We start from the raw sequence: 18,379 nt of genomic DNA on the forward strand, positions 1-18,379 counted from the left end.
ATGTAAAAAGTTATGTTAATGCACTTTACTCAATAAAATTATGGTTTGCTGTATTTTTTTATCTTAAACTGTGTTAATATAAAGCACTTTTTTTTCAGGTGAATATTTCCATCCAACATTCTCATTTCCTTCTTTAGCCATTCTCGCATTATTGTGTTAAGGTTCCATGGGTACTGACCACTTCCTTGTCCAAGAGTCATCACAACCCTGAGATAATTTAAGTTTAATAATTAATATTATAAATGAGGTTTTGTTTATTTTAGTTATGAACTAGCTCTGGATTAAATTTGTTTCAAATCTAATCACGCAGCCTGCATTGTCGGAAACACAATGAGGTGAGAAGGTAACTTGTCCCATCTGTCCCTCAGCTGGATATAATAGATCCTGGGAACTATGTTGAAGAAAATAGAAAATATCCCAAGTGACCTGGCTGATATCTGGTCATTATCACTTGCTTTTGTTGGACTTTGCACCCCTGATGGGCATATGGCCTTCTTCTGTCTTGTTATTAACATAGTACAGGTAGAGGCAGTATGATGATGCAGCAGTTAACATTGCTGCCTCACAAGCTCCAGAGATCTGGTTCAATCTTACCAAATGGTACTGTATGTGCAGAGCTTGTAAGTTTTTCCTATGACCATGTGGTTTTCTTTTGGATGCTCCAAGTTCCTCCCACAATCCCAAAGATAGGCTGGTAAGTTAATTGCTACTGTATATTATCTCTGTATAATGTAGGTTACTGGCCAGGAGAACCAAAAGGGAAGCTGCTGGGAATGTGTGAGAGACAGCAAGTTTCAGGGTTACAGGGAGAAATGAGGGAGGGAATAGGGCTAACGGGATTGCTCCACTGAGAGTTGTCATTTGCCTGATGGGTCAAATGGCCTCCGTCATTATCATTATAAGTGCACTAGTTGGTTGCTACCTATCCTACATTGTAGCAGTGAATGTGTTTTAAAAAGACTTAATCGCCTGCAATGAGTTTTGGAATGACCTGAGGCTGAGGAAAGCACCATATAATGCAAGCTCTGGTTATGCCACACCAGAAGAGACTCATTTACCACTGCAAGCTACTTCAATGCGTACATGGACTTCCAATCCCACAGTCATGGGGAAGAGGGACCATTTGCTCAACATTAAGAAAATCACTGCAATAAGTTTAATTGCAAACAAACAGATCTAACACTTGTCTTTTACGCAGTTAAGACATGACTTGGTACATAGTTGCTAAACCCACCGTAATATCTCAAGCGGTTTCCAGCCCTTACCAAGACTCGTTTGCACAGCCACATCCTTCCTCAGTAGATGTGCTCACTGCCATATTGTCTCACAAGGGTTTCCAGCTACCAGCCTCTGTCTCAAACCCTCTTCCTCACATGTTTCCATTTGCCCATCATCCCCTCCTCATCTGGCTCCAAAAATCACCAACTAGCCTCTCTCCCAACCCACTAACCCAATCTGTTCCATCTGCCCATCACCTCCTCCCTGTCAGGTTCCAACTATTGCCTATCAGCCTCTATCTCACCTTCTTTGTCCTACTATATACTGGCAACCTTTTCTGTTCCTCCTCAGTCCTGTTGCAGGATCTCATTCCAAATTGTTGACCTACACTTTTTGCCTCCACAGAGGCTGATGACTTGCTGAGTTCTTCCAGCATTCTGGTTTTGTTAAATCACTGGACCAGTTTCCAGAGGCTTAGACTTTTAATCCAGAGGCATGAGATCAATCTTACCCAAAGCAACAAAGGAATTTAAATTCAGATAAATAAATAAATTTCCATTTTCTTTAATACATGGTCTCCATAAAACTACAGTAAAAACACATTAGTAAGCAAAGTTCCCATCCTCAACTGGTGTGACCTATCTCTGTTTTCAGATCCAGAACTATGAGTTTTACCCTTAATAAACCCTATGAAATGACTTAATAAGCCACACAGTTCAAGAACAATTATTGTGTGGGAAGTAAATCCCTATTCAACTGGTGGTGCTGATGAATGAGTTTTTAAAAAATCTGAAAACTAGTCAACTGTGTATAAATTTCCTAATAAGTCCTGCTTGCATCAAAAGAATCCCTATTCAGTAAAATCATTCCTATCCACAAAAAATGTCTGATTACTTCAGTTGGTATAGCATCATATCATAGTGCAAGCAGATTCATACAATGAATTACTTTTAAAGTGCTGTGACTACTATACAGAGAGAAATCTCTTGTTAAACTCATTTTCTTCACAGTGGCAATAACAAATTGTCAAAGCAATGTCATAACTAACACAACTTGTCAAAATCACCATTTGTAAAACCAATAACTAAATCTTGCTGTGATGTTAAAATAGATTCTGAGGACAGAGTGGAGATGTGTGCAGCATTTAATTTCTGATATTACAGTCCCATGAACTATTAACTTGCTACTGTTGCTGTTTTGACTTGACCTGAGAAATAATGAAGAAAATTTTGGGCAAAAATCATATCCAAGATCTTTTGTTAGACCGCACTTGTCTAAAATGATCGATTGTCTCCTTCCTTTGAGCTTGTGGGAATCTTTCCAAGTCACCTAAAATTGTCTCCGTTCCTGGTCTTTTCTGCTTCCTGAAGTTTTTGCAGCTGACTGCTCATTTTAATTCAATGGGAAAATTGTAATGTCAGTGACTAAATTAGTGAATTTCAACATTTCCTGAAGGATTATTTAAATGGCCTCCTTTCCTGTGTCAGTGCCTTGTTTGTCATTTTAATAGTTGATAGTCTTTGAAAAATTGGCCCATATTATTATCACGTGTATGTAAACAGAAAAACACATTGACTTCAGACTGAAAGCTCCTACTGCCTCTAGGCTCGGGATTCTTTATCCATTTGTACTATATGGAAAAAGACTGTAATCAGGTCTGACTTTGCATCACAGTTTCCATCTTGACACCCAACCCCAATCCCATTCATATGGATCAGGAAGGCAGATGACTGAATCTGCATGACAAATATATGGTAAAACACAAGAACCTTTCTGGCAATTTCACACCACTCACATCAGGACAGTTGAACATCAAGTGTCTTATATTTTATTTTACCATTCTGAACCAGGATTCAGATTAAGTTTTTCTGAATCTCCTGCACAAGGAGCAAATCATGAAATCAAAACATTACATTTTAATTGTTCTACATGCAACATAGGAGCATTAGAAAAAGAATTTTAAGTAGCCCTTCAACTCCCCTTTCAGTAAGTTCATCAGCAACCACGTACCTCAAGTTCATTTTCTCATTTGATCCAGTTTTGTGTCAAAAGATTTATCAATCTCAGTCTTAATTTTAGAATTCTCTTTTAATTCTCCTGAAGGCTATTCAGATAGGAATCCATCAAAATCCAGAGAAATTTTTATAGCAAGTCTTAAAATTGGAACATTAACATTTTTTTACTTATTTGTTCACAGGACGTGGATAGCAATGGTGAGGCTACCTCTGATGACATCCATCTGTTCCTAATTGTGTTGAATTGAGAAGGCGGTTAAGTCAACCACATCGATGAATCTAGTTTCACATACAGGCCAGATCAGGTCAGTATGGCAGGTTTCCTTCCCTGAAGAACGTTAGTGTATCAGATTTTTTTTGTGACATTCCAGTTGTTTCATGATTCTTGTTACCACGATTAAGGTTTTTCTTAAATTCCAGATTTAGTGAATTACTGGAAGTTAAATTCCCCCGTTACCATGATGGGATTTAAACTCATGTATCTGGATCAATGTTCCAGAACTCTAGCTGCTAGTCACATTAAGAGGTAACAGGGCAGATGATCAAAAGTGTCCTTACACAGAGCAGTGTTAAGAAAGAATTAAAAGAAAAGGTGAAGAAGGTAGAACAGTCAAAAGGAAATATTAATGAGCCTATGATCAAGGCACATGGCTGCTGATGATTGGAGAGAAGAGAATCAGAGATGGACATGAGGCCATGTTTGGAGGCGTGCAGAGAACATGGAAGAAATTAAAGTGCTTGGTGGGGTGAGACTGAAGAGATTGCTGGATTAGAAGTCAGTGTAAGGATGATTGGCGAGCATCATGCTCTGAATTGGAATTTATGCAACACTAATGTTGCATAGTTTATTGGGGGCATGTTAATGTCACGACAAGATTGAAATAATTAGGTAATTTCCCTGTCAATCACATCTTGAGACTACACTACTGGAATTGGAAATGATTCCACACATATTCTTTAAACTGTATTTAATATTCATTCCATTTTGCTTGATGATGGATCCTACCATAATTAGATTCTGTTTGATGTTCATGAGATCACAAAGAGTGTAACTTAAAACTAGATGTCTCTCCTTGCCTCCAGCTCACTTACTGACACTGTTATGTTCATATTCTTTATAGGTATTCTGCACATTGAGCAGAATCATATTGACCTTTTTTAATTGCAGCTGATCCGAATAAGTAGAATTTTAATCTGATGAACAGGTTTTCACTTTTAGACTCAACCACTAAAAGTTGCTATTGACCATTGAGATCCCTAGTGCTGCCCTAGACATCTTTGGCTGCCTTGATCATGATGGATGCTTTTAGCATTTTTGAGATCAAGAGGTTGAAGGTCCCCAGTAACAAACTAGCCAATTTTCACTGATACAGAAAATAATTTGATCCAACAAACAGAAGATTCACTAGCTGATAAACTCAACTCACTCTCAAAACATAACATCAATCAATGGAGACACAGGAGACTGCAGATGCTGGAATCTGGAGCAACAAACAATCTGCTGGAGGAGCTCAGCGGGTCAAGCAGCATCTGTGGAAGGAAAGGAATTGTCAATGTTTCAGGTCGAAACCCTGCATCAGATTGTTTGTTGCATTACATCAATCAAAAGGTTTCTACATAAGACTCGATGATAATAATATTTAAATAATATAACTTACATTAAAGCATTATTATTATATTGAAAGTTATTTAAAGTTTCATTTTTCATGCAAAGTTATTTTTTCTGTTTCTAAACATATGAAGTTGACACAGTGGATATAATGACACCAAAACTTTTACCATTCACAGTTATCTCACTGTGAACCTGCTACGAATTCAGTCACTATGACTGAAGCTTTTGTCTGAGGGGTAAATGTTATTTTAGCTCTTAAAAAATAATTTTATATGTGATCATATGTGAATCATACGTGATTTATAATTTTCCCCTCAGGTATTTTGCAGTCTGCAAAAAGTTCAAAATAGTAAACAATTATAGTATTTATTTTACTCTCTAGATTGCTGTATGTGAAATGATTTAATGTGATTGGCTCCTCAAACACATCACATTTGGCAAGGTGGGAATGGAAACACCTTCAGTCACAGAGACATGCAGCATGGAAACAAGCCCTTCAGCCCACAGAGTCCATGCCGCCTATCAACCACCCACTTCCATTAATTCTACATTAATCCCATTTCTTATTTGTTTTTACATGGTTCATTATTTTCATCATGATGTAGTCCTTGTATCATTGAGAATTAATTCAGTTTGCCTGCCAATTTTCCTGACCATGATGATGTCAACAATGTGCATGGCTTGCTTCAATTATTTAATGACAAAAACTGGTTCAAGAGGTTATGACCAATGACCTTCATAATTAATTGACATTAAGGTGAATGATGCCCAGAGGTGCCCAGTTCAATTTCTTGATGGGTGGACTTCTGCTGAAAATAGATACAAATAATTCAAGGCACATTTTGTTATGTTTGCATGATTTATGCATAAAAAAGGATCAGGCACAACTACATACAACTTCTAGCCCATACAGTTTACAGAATTTTCCACTTGGTACAAGAGAGGTCATTCTTGTGCCTCATTTGCAAAGTTTCTCCTTTGGTGAACTTTGATGAACTTTACTGCCACAGTAGTAAACAGAGAAAGGGTAGAAAAATTCCCGAGCTTCACTGGGGCTCTTCTGTTGTTACATGGGGCAAGCTAGGATTTGGAATACTTGGCTTATTTTACCTTTTCTTACTCGCATTGTTTTCAATTTTGAATACTTTTTTTCTCTGTTACGTGTAAGTTGGTGAGTATCAACGTAGAATGCAGAGACAAACCTGACAAACCTGGCCCAACCAGACGATGTTGGTGGTTATCCTCCATAGCCTAACCCCATGTATCTATGATCACTTTATTCCCCTTTCTTTCATCCACATTTCTAGCCACTTTTTTAAGTATTCACCTATTGTCAGTTTCAACTTGTAACTCTTACCAGTGCAGTTCGCAGCCTCATTCTTCTATGTGTAAGTAAGATAATTTCATGAATTAGAATTATTCCCTGAGATAAACACTCAGAAACTTAACTGCATGAATTTCACATCCTTGCCCCTCTTCAGGCACCTACTGAACAAGGCTGTGTAAAAGCTAATTCCAATCAAAGCTTCAAACTAGCGCAGCCAATGTGAATATAACGTAATTAAAAATGGTAGTTACATGTCAAAAATATTAAACAAATCAGCCAGAGCTGGATAAGGTACTGAGCCAGACTGACCTGACCCAACCCAAATATTTAATCAGAATATACACTGGACATGACCCCACCATTTGTAATGCTGACCTGTCAGGTTAGGGTCAGGTTCTATCCAAGAATAATATCTTGGATCTTTTATCTTAACATGAGAGGGAAGATGGAGCATTGGTTTAACATCTTATCTGGAAGATGATGACACTGGCAGTGTACCACAGTGCTCCCTCCACACTGCACTGTACGAATCAATGTACTCATCTTAAGGTGTGCTCAAGTCACTGGATTTAAACTTGAAACGACAGCCTTCAAACACAGAGTGAAAATTTTATCAACTGATCCAGGCTATAACCTTGCAATAAGTTGAAATAATTTTATAGAAGTGTTAACTTTATGAAATTACCAGCCGGTAAGAATCCTTACCCATCTGCACTTTGGGGAACCTATTCCCAAATGGCATGTCTCCCATTTGAGAATAGAATTATGTGTAAGTCCCCCATTTTTGGCTCCACTGCACATTTACAATGAGCTCACAGCAGATGATGGCATCCTATTATTTTCCAGTGCAAGTTACTGCTGAGGACTGTTGCAAGGTAATTGTGCTCATAATCAGCTTAGAAACTGACAGCAGATAAACAGCTTTGAAAATACTAGCAAAGTTTGAGAGCATTACAAGAATTCAGTCTCCATTTACATGCGAGAATGTCAACAATTGAGTTATAAGTTTATCTATAAAATAATTTTGTGGATCTATTAAAATTGTCATTCACATTCTAATCAACATACTCTGGTTTCCCACATCATTTCACTTTGTCACTGAAATATGTCATAAGGTCAAGGTGAAATCCTAAACACAGAGTCCTCAAAATAAGAAGTCTTAAAATAGTATCTGAAATAATCTGAGTAAGCTAATGGATTCTGGAATCTATCAAATGGCAGCTAATGCTTTTTATGGACCAATAAGTCAGGCAGACTTTAATAAGTGTATTTCTGGGACTTTATTCACCATGAGATTTCAAAGTATTCCTCTGCCCACACTGTGTGAAGTACATGGTGTTTTAAAAACTCAGACAAGCAAAATACTGTTGTGTATCTGTTAAATTACTGGAACAGTTGCCAACATTCTAGGTCATTGACCCAGAGTTATGAGCTTGAAGCCCATCCTGGCAGCTTGGGAACTTAAATTCAAGTAAAGCCATTAAAACCCATCCAGTTCATGAGAAGGGGATGAGTGACAGGTGAGAGAGTTGAGGAGGAAGGACACTGGGGGACAGAGTATATTGAGGCAGGTACCAGGGATTGAGGGAGAGAGAGAGGGAGACTGAGAGAAGTGGGAATGAGGGATGGAGGGGATCACGATGGGTGGTGCAAGGGATGGGAACTGAGGAAGAAGCTGTGGGCAAGATGTCCATTGATGTGGTCAGGATGCTTCTGTATATGTTTAGAGAGAATGTGTTTCTGTTTACGTATGTGTGTCTAAGTCTGTGCAGCAGAGCCTCGTCTCCAATCATCTTGGATCTCCATGCTATTGGACCAAGATCCTACTCTGTCATATCGATGTGAGGTACTTGTGCAGCAGGCACTCTACATTAAAGAACCCACACAGAGCCACCTTCTATTCCTCAAAACTGGAGTGGAAGCAAATCATCCTCAACCTCAGGGGACTGCCTAAGATCAGGGATTACATTATCACCAGAACAAATTATCACTGCATGACTTTTGCCGCACTTGTCAATGGCAACAGGACAGAAAATCTTGATCCCCTTATCATTGATCTCCTTATCCTTGTCAAATCAATTGTAGCTGGATCATTAAGATAGAACATTAACTAGAACCAGGAAATATCCTCTTGGAACAAATAGTTACATAACAATGGAGTCTGGTGGAATAAATCTACATAGATAAAAAAAATGTGATGTATAACTGCTCCTGTATGAAAAGCTATGATTTGGTGAGTTGAAAACAAGAAAACATTCAAAGAATAATCAAGTTTCATCAGTTCTGCTAAGAAACGTTAGCTAACAATAGACAATAAGTACTATAAATATCTTAATAAACGTACAGGATTTTAACAATTATAGATGAGCACTGCTGGTAAACAGGGAAATGAGGTTATTAATAGTGGAGGAAGTACAGAGTGACATGGTATAGATTTATTGTAAACACCAATATAGCAGATTTCCACAGTAAAACAGATCTACTGAATTCACGTTTCTATTACTCATTAAGATGTTATCTGGATGTACTTCAAGTACGTATAAAATAATAAGCATACTAACACTGTGTAACAAAATTCCTGAAACTAGCAGGTAACTTTCATGACCTCTGGTATCTTACCTGGCTCAATCAATGTAAAACTCTCTCAAAGAATTCATTTGACAGAGGTATAATGATCAAGGAAAGATATCAATTATTGTAAATGTCTGTGTAATAGCTTTTCACAGTAAAACAGATTGACTAACCAAATGTTGTTATTACTCATTAAATAGTTATCTGGATATACTTCAAATATTCAAGTATATGCTCTGGCTATCAATATATTACTTCTGAATGAAACGATTCCTGAAAATAAAAGATAACCATTTTCTGCACATCGAACCCTTGCTGCAAATCTCCCCAGCACAAGTGACTTCTGATGTTTTTGTGGCCCGATTAACATAAATTATTTTCTAAATTTCTACACAGAAAGTGATTTCACAGTAACTCAAGGATCAATTTGAAGAGGTACAATGACCAAAGGAAGTCTATTTTTAAAAATATTTATTTAACCAAGCAGTGATGAGGTCCCACAGCACCCTATCACCAGCTACGCAAAATATTCAGGTTAAACACACACCTGAGTATTGAAGCCTGAGGTGGTCCATTTGACGCGGAAGAAAATTGTCACCCTGAAATGAAAGAGTGATCCCACAACTCGGTAATAATATAGCTGTTCTGATGTACAGACATATTGCTGGTCAACTTTCATGAAACAAGATTACAATGTCGGCAAGAATGAAGGAAAAATTGGAACAAGTTCTTGCGTTTGCAAACCACCTTTTATGACCTCAATGAGAAATTCCTTTCCTGATTGAGCATGTAAAGTTAATAGTGAATCGCATGAGAAGAGACTGGAACAAATGTCCAAAGGTTTCATCAGAGGTACTTTTAAAGAACATCATAGAGGAGGAAAGAATGGTGGAGAGGCAGAGGGTTTCAGAGAATCAAGTCCCGAGTTTAGAGCCTTTCAGTTGAAGGCCTGGTCATTGATCACGGAGCAATAGAATCTAAAGAAAAGACCAGACTTAGAGGTACATAGGTACTTCAAAGGGTTGAGTGGAGAGTAGCAGAAATGTCACAGAGCTAGCAAGGGGAAAACAATGAAGGTATTTGAAACAGGGATGAAAATGACAGTTGGTGGAAGTTTAAACATAACCAGCAGAATATTGGATGACGTAAAGGCATTCTAAGACATGCTTTACTCAATGAAATACTTGAGGAGAGACTCTGTAGCAATATAAGCTGCAAAATAACCAATATGTATTTAGCAATATCCCACAAACTGGTATTGGTATTGGTTTATTATTGTCACTTGTACCGAGGAACAGTGAAAAACTTGTCTTGCATACTGATCGTACAGGTTAATTCATTACACAGTGCTATGAGATAGTGCTCAGGTTCTCTGTTTTCTGGTGACGTTAATTGAGAGGTATCTAACTAATCCCCATCTGCATCAAGTAGAATTGTTCAGCCAACATCAGGCAGCCAGAAGGCTTTTGAGTATCAGGGTTCAAATACAGCTGGATCAGAAGAGGCTGGATGGCCAGGGTACATCAAAGGCAGACTCAAGAACCGCACTGGTGAATCAGCCTCTACAGCTAAAACTGACCAAGGCCAGCCCATCAATCAATAGTGGGTCAGGGGTCAACATAAAGCTTTAGAGAAAAATGAGCTTGATAACAAATACTACCTCCAACACTCCTCAAGCCCTATTCCATCCAAATCGTTTAACTAGCAGCAAAATTCTGTCCAGTTAACCTGTGCACTTTGAATAGTGCGATAGACAGGAGATGGTACGGATGGTGCAAAAGAACTGCAAAACTTGGCTGGTGTTTATTTATATCAAAGGCCAGGCCTGGTCTGGCTTCTTCCCCTCCTCCATCAACCCCTAGGTAATTCCAGAAAAATAGTTAAAACCAATTCACTGAAGCAATTAAGATGATGTGGCTTAAATCAATCATCTCTCCTTAAAGTTAATTTCAGCCCAATATGGTGTTTCTTAACTCCCATGATTTTGTTTTAAACAAATGATATATATCCTCACATTGAATGCAACTGCCTAAGCCAATATAAGCATCAAAACATAAGGATTCACGTTACATATTTGCACCTTTATTGGATAGCCTCGTTTGACAACAGTACATTACAGGAATTCAGTCACTGAAGAGACCTCATCCTAATCACAGCCTGAACAACTTCAACAGATGTTAATGCACTGTTCTGACTGCCTGAATTCTCAATATTCATGGTGGGAAGAGGGAAAACTCATAAAGTTCTCTATACTGTATCACCTCTTCAAAGATCAGTCAATGTTATTGTTTCACTGCAATGCTAGCAATTAAGAACCATCAACATTTATTGATGTTGCAGTATTTTCGTCGGAGTGATTCATGCAGCTGAAGAAGAGGGCAGAGAGGAACAGAGAGAAAGTCTGATTGGGTGGAGTAAATTGGGCGAGATGGTTGAAGTGAAAGAGCTCAGGATACAATTTTGAAGATAAGTTGAACAGTTAACCTTGGCATTTCAGCTGATGTTAATCCTCAACAAAGATCACTAAAACTGATAATCTGATCACTTTCACATCAATGTGTTTGGGAAGGTTGTTGTGCACAAATTGGCTGTTGTGCATCCTACATTACAGCAATACTTCATGTACATTGGTTGTAAGGCATCCTGAACAGGATGTGAAAGACAATGTGTGAAAAAGTGAATGTGACCCATGTCTAATATCCAACTGCAGCATTTCATTGCCCCGTACTCATGCTTGGTAAATTGGTTTATTATTGTCACATGTACCAAGGTACAGTGAAAAACTTTGTTTTGCATGCCATCCATACAGATCATCTCATCACATCAGTGCATTAAGATAGTACAAGGGAAAAGCAATGACAGAATGCAAGATTAAGTGTTACAGTTACTGAGAAAGTGCTGTGCAGGCAGACAATTAGGTGCAAAGCCATGATGAGGTAGATTGTGAGGTCAAAATTCCACCATATTGTACAAGGGGACCGTTCAAAAGTCTTATAACAGCGGGATAGAAGCTATCCTTGAGCCTGGTGGTACATACTTTCAGGGTTTTGTATCTTCTGCCCGATGGGAGGGGGGAAAGATGTGAATGGCTACGAATAAGTCATTTGACTTTTAAAAGCAGAGATAGGTCTTCAATGGAATAGCAAACAATATTATACATATTGATCAGGATCTAAGATCAGTTTTTATATTCGTATTTATGAGCAAAGTACGTTCTGCTTCAATACGGTAGCATGTCTGAGTTTAACCTCTCATCCAGAAACGGCTGTCTCTGACAGTGTAGCTTTCTCTCAGTTGTGCTGTTCAGTGACTACTTCGATTTTATGCTCACGTCTCTGAAATGGGCTGAAGCCCACAATCCTTGGACACAATGGGCTGGAAGGTCGTGGTCTTCAGTTGACAGGATCATGGAGAACCACTGGGTAACTGCATTCTCCAGGTCCATTCACTTCTGACTTTCTCACCCACATGCTGCGACAGTGTGCACATTCGCTCTCCCACTCTGCTGTTTAGACTAGTACTGAATCTGTGATGGAGCACACATGTCATGAGCTGGGGTGCACTTTGAATCCAACTCCCCAGTTTTACACTAACAATGGCTGGGCTACATGGCACGATCTCATTCATCTGAGTGGAGTCACTGACCATCACTGAAAAGATAAAGCAGCTGGGATTTTAGATTTCTTAAAGTTTTTAGTTAATTTCTACCATTTAAGGATGTTTTGAAATGTGTAATTTTTAAATTATTTTAGTCTTGTTTAATGAATTAAATCCTTTTGAACTTTTAAATGCCTCTGATCATCAGGGATATTTAAAAATGCTTCCAAGGGATCTGGCAATCAACCATGACAGTCCAGGGGCTGAGCCTCAGTTGACACTACCTGAAACCTGGTTGCCCCTCACAACCTGTTTCTCCCTGTGGGACGACAAGGGCAGCCAGGCCTTCAGCTCGATCGGACCTGCAGGTGCACAAAATGTAAGCACAGCTGGGAGTAAAGTACAGGTGGCAAGCCCAGTGCGTAGGTCAGATCGAGTGCGGCCTGGCCCAATGAAGACCACATTGCCACATTACCGTCACTGATACTTGCAAGGGATGGGATCGGGCAGAGGCAGATGAAGTTACAGAAGCTGAAGTAGTCATTCTTGGTACAGGTCACAGCAGGGTTCCATTGCTGAGAACTGTTCATAACCCAAATAGTTTGTAAGTTGGATATGAACAAAAACAGTGTGTGAGAGAAGATCACAGAAGCATCTACAATGGAAGAGCGAGTAGGCGCGGGAAGAGCGGCCACCAGCCGGCATCATTGTCTCGGTGAGTGAGGTGAGTGAGGGACTGAGTCTGCTCACCGTTCCCAGCTCTGCTTGGATCAGTTGTTGTGGCTCATGGGATGGGGAGGGTGGGGGGGGGGGGGGGTGAGTAAGAGAAGACAAGTGGAAGTGCCCCATTCCGACCCAGCAGAAAATGATGCAAGCGGTCAAGGGTAAAGGGCAGAAGGCAGGAGAAAAGGATTGAATGAAAAAATCAGCCATGATTGAATGACAGAGCAGACTTGATGGGCCAAATGACCTAATTCTGCTCCTATATCTTATGGCCTTATGGTTATGGTTTAACCCCATAGCAGCCAGCAAATCCATCCCACCGGTCTCCCAAATGCTCATTCACACATGTACAGGCTATCCATAAGTCAGGTGTTTGTAACCTGGGGAGGGTCTATAATGGAGAGGATATCAGAATGGAGGTTCTCTTGAAATTAAGTGGAAAGTCAAAACTGGAAAGTGTCTGCCTCAGTCTATGGCATGAATTGTGCCACTCAACTCTGCAGTCTGCCTGTCTTACCTGAAGAACTTGAAATTAGTCAATGACACTATCCTGTCTGCTTTTGGTTTCTTATTGCTTATGGTGAACACATTATAAGGAGCAGGCATCAGAAATCTTGATGTTTTATTTGATCAAGTGGAATTGAGAAAACTTTTCAGGTCAAGACCCTTCATCAGGACTCATGATTCCTGATACATGAGTCCTGCTGAAGGGTCTCAACCCGAAACATCGACTGTTTATTTCCCTCCATAGATGCTGCCTGACCTGCTGAGTTCGTCCAGCATTTTGTGTGTGTTGCTCCAGATTCTAGCATCTGCAGAATCTCTTGTGTCTCCGTCTTGAGAACTTTTGAAAGGACGTGTCAGGCCGTTCTTTAGTTATTGGAACTATTGTTTTTTTTACATTTTGTCTCCAATATTTTCAAGTTTTTTCCGTCTTCTGCTGCAGGTTCTAACTCTTGATAGAGGTTTAGTTCCATGGACAACAGTCTATCTCTAGTAGTTCAATCCAGGTGGTCGACCTTCATGTAAGAATTCAGAGCACGAGTTTGGACTTGAAGCGTTATTTCCAGGTCATAACAGCAGGCTGACGTGGCTACTGGTATTTCCATGCTTGTGATACATTAGCAATGGGCACCACACATCAAAAGAAGTCGCACACCGCCATCATCCCCTCCTCAGAACTGGAGTGGAAACAGTTCATTCTCAATTCTGAAGGACTGCTTAAGAAGAAGAAGCACATGGAGCTTAACGTATAGGATAATCAACATCATCTGGTCAAAAGTCTAGCTGTCTTCTACAAGGCCTGTGAGAACACTTAAGGAGGTCTCAGTCAGAAGGTTGAGGCTTGCTTCCTTGGTTATTAAAGTGCCCTATCCTTCGTCATCCATTATTAGAAAGCTTAAACCTCCAGGTAGGATGTTTAGGTGTTTTCTTTAACTTTCCATTATTAGTTATTGCATCCATTCCTTCCTTTGGTGTTATTTTTTTCCAAGTTCATTTTTGGTAGGAATTGATTGGCGATTGTAGTTCCCAGAAAGTAATCTTTAGGAATTACTCAGTGTGTACCAGAAGCTGATATCTGTTGTGTTTCTGCTCTTGAAGGCTTTGGCTATTTCGCTTCTAAGTGTATTGCTGAACTGCTGAGACTTGGTTGACTGCAATCACCATGAACCCCACCCCCCCCCCCCTTCCATGGTGATGATGGACAAGAAGGATCTAAAACATGTCCTTGTTGGGGCAGGAGGCCATGGCAATGGGGTGGAGGAGGAATGCTACAATCTTACAAATGCATAAATTCATTTTTTACTATTGATTTTATTTTGAGATCCCGGTCATAGGAGTTGACATGAAAAATACTGTCAGCTTGCCAGTGCATTAGAGGTTTCATCGCTATCATCTACTTTGCTGCAGGTCCTAATATAAACAAGCACATCAAGCTAAGGCAGTTACTTAAACTGCTCCCCTGCTGTTTATCAGAATAAACAAATCACAGACACCAGGAGTCGCTTCAAAGTCCCTAACATTCCAAGGAAAAGATACATCAAACACTAATCAAGTTCTGTTCAGTAAGCTGACTGATAGCTGTTCAGGCCAGCAGTACTGTAGACATCACATTCATACCACCAAAGTGAATGCAGCTTCAAACTGAGGTCTGCCCAGAGTCACCCTGTGTACTGGCAGAACTAAATGGCCAGTCACGCACTCACACTCTAACATTCATTTTCTCTCTCTCTCTCTCTCTCTCTCTCTCTCTCTCACACACACACACACTCTCCCTCTCCCTCACACTCTCCGTCTCCCTCTCTCACACACTCTGTCTCTCACACTCTCACACTCTCCCTCTCTCACACTCTCCCTCTCTCTCACACTCTTCCTCTCTCCCTCTCTCACACACTCCTCTCACACTCTCACACTCTCCCTCTCTCACACACTCCCACTCTCACACTCTCCCTCCCTCTCTCTCTCTCACACACACACACACACACACACACATACAAACACACACAAAGACACACACATCTTGTCTGCAGTAACTGGCAGGAAAAATTATATGCTTTACTCCAGCTTTATGCAAGTCTTTTTGCTTAGTATCTTAAACCAATACTTGGGTTCGGAAATAGGAGTTTCATTCTTAAGATTCAATTGGTGTGTATAAACCCTCAAGTTGTTATGCTTGACCTCTTCAAGTGACACCATTACAAATTTACAACAAATATAAATTTACAGTTCACAAGGCTGGTAACTCATCCTTCTCTCCCTTCCCCTCCCTCAACCCTACCCCTACCTCATAGATCTTATGTAAGAAGTTTTCTTCTATTGAGTCAGAAGTGGCAAAGCTAGAACATAATACACCTTATAACTTATCTTACATTTTCAGAATTATCTTTTACTGGAGTTTATTATTTCAGTGACTCATCATGAACTATAATAAATCAGTGTGTGAGATCATGCAGCTTAAAGTGGAACCTTGAACAGAAAGAGGGTTAACCACTTAGTTAACTTTTATCACTTTTGAAGCATCCTGAGATTTCAAAGCTGCTGCATGAATACATGAATGCTTTCTTTCTCTTTCCCAATGTTTATATTAATCCACGTGTCAGAGCATGTGGTTGGAACTTTCCTCAACAGCTACAGCCAGGAGTCGCCAATCAGCACAGTGTATAAGTCCATCAGAAGTATTTGGGCAGCAGTTATAAGACTTTACTGCAAAGTCATGAAGTACTTCAGAAAGACAGTGTGCTCAAAGACTGGCTGCTTGTCTCTCCATCACAACGAGTGTGTCTTCTGTCAGTCAATCGTGGAGAGGCACTGATGCTAATCACAGAGAAGTCTGCAACCTCAGCTGCCATCAAACCTCCTTGGCTGAAGGTCACACAAAGGCAACTGCATCAATGAAAATAAATCCTGAAGTCACAAGTTAAATTAGGGGAATTTTTAATACATTAATTTGAAATCATAAAAGTTGTTACTGCACAGAAGGAGGCCATTCGCTCCATTGAATCCATGGTCATCCCTTGAAGAGCATTCCTGTCAGTCTGACTTTTTCCCCATGACCCTGTGCATCACTCTCTCTCAATTATCTATCCAATTCCCCTTTGAAGACACTGATCAATTTTGTTTCCAACAGTGAATTCAAGATAGAGGCTACTCCATATGTAAAGAAAATGCTTTTCTTCACAGCCTCCTTGTATCTTTTATTCAGAAATGTAACTGTGCAAAGGTTTTTTATATCAGCAATGCCAAGTTGCTTATGTCACAAACTATTTGGTCAAACCTCAGTCTAAAATGAGCTACATTCTTAGATTCTTCTGTGCCAGAGTGTGACGAAGCCAGTAGCAAAGGAAGGACTGTTGTGAGATGGGAGATGGGAGAGATGGGATGTGGGAGGGGAAGGGATTTGGTTAAAGGGACAATAGAGAAAAGGATCTCTTTTCATCCTGCTCCAGGTAATAGCTAATGCAGTGTTGACTATCGAACATTCCAGCAGTATTAACCATGCCCGGGACCAAACCACCTTTGACAGCATGGGAGGAAAGAACGTGGCGGTTATTAAAAGAAAAGAAAATGTTCTATGATAGATGAAATTAATTCAAGTTCTCATGGCAAATTTGTTATAAGAAGTAGTGATTTAGGCTCAAACTTTCAAAAGGTTAATTCCACAATTATCTAAAAAGGACACAAACAGCTTAGAATTATATAACACCTTAAATATGGTAAAACACTCCACAGGAGTGTTATCAAGTAAAATTTGGCTCCGAGCCATATAAGGAGATACCAGGACAGTTGACCAAAAATTTGATGAAAGAGGTAGGTTTTATGGAGAATCCTACAAGAGTAGAGGGAGTTTGGGAGGAGGTGAGTTTTGGGAAGAAAATTCCAAAGCTTAAGGCTTAGACAACTGAAGACCCTTCGTCAGAATGTCTTCCACCTGAAATGTTGACTTCTCTTGCCACCTGCTAAGTATTTGCAGCATTTTCTGCTTTTGTGTCAACTCAGTGGATTGTAGGACAGCGGGAGATTACAGATATAGGGGTGGGGCAAGACCTTGGGGGTATTTGAAAGAAGTTTAAAATGGAGGCCTTACTTAACTGGAAGCCAGTGGAGGTCGAGAAGGACAGATGTGATGGATGAAGAGAACTTGGTGGGAGTTTGGATGAACTCAGGTTTACAGGTAGTAGAATATTGGTAAGACTGTGTTGGAGCTGTTACGTTTAAATGTTTCAGTGACATGGATGATGGTTTCTGCAGCAGATAAACTGAGGCAGAGATGGAGAACAACCATTACAGATCATGGCTATAATTGGAAAGATAAACATGGAACCAGCTGAGCACAGTCCTTCCCAGCTGGTCAGTAATGCTGTTGGAGAAGGAAGATAACGTAAACCATGTCAAAGGTTGCAGACATCGATCAAACATTGTGGACGTGGCTGAGAATCAATTAATAACCTTTGTCACAACCATGCTGATGACATTGGTGACTTTGATTGGAACTGCCCTAGCACTAGGAAAGGGGCCTGAATATAATTGGAAGGATTCATCAGGGGATTCAAGGAATGATGGGTTTGGGAAACTACAGCACGTCCAAGAATTTGGAGGGAAATTCAATCTTAACCAATTCTGTCTTGATGTCACTGTTAGTTCACTCACTTGACACTTTTTATCACAGAGCAATGATCACCCTTTGTTATTTTAGTGGATCCATTTCTCCGCCTTCATATTTGTTCTTTTTTTCTGTTTGATAGGATGATGGTTTGCAAGTGTGTTTTTTGTCATGAAGAGCGATGATGTCAGAATAGAGGAGTGAGAACAGTACTG

This window comes from Pristis pectinata, chromosome 16 (assembly GCF_009764475.1).
Source record: "Pristis pectinata isolate sPriPec2 chromosome 16, sPriPec2.1.pri, whole genome shotgun sequence".
Taxonomy (NCBI): Eukaryota; Metazoa; Chordata; class Chondrichthyes; order Rhinopristiformes; family Pristidae; genus Pristis; species Pristis pectinata.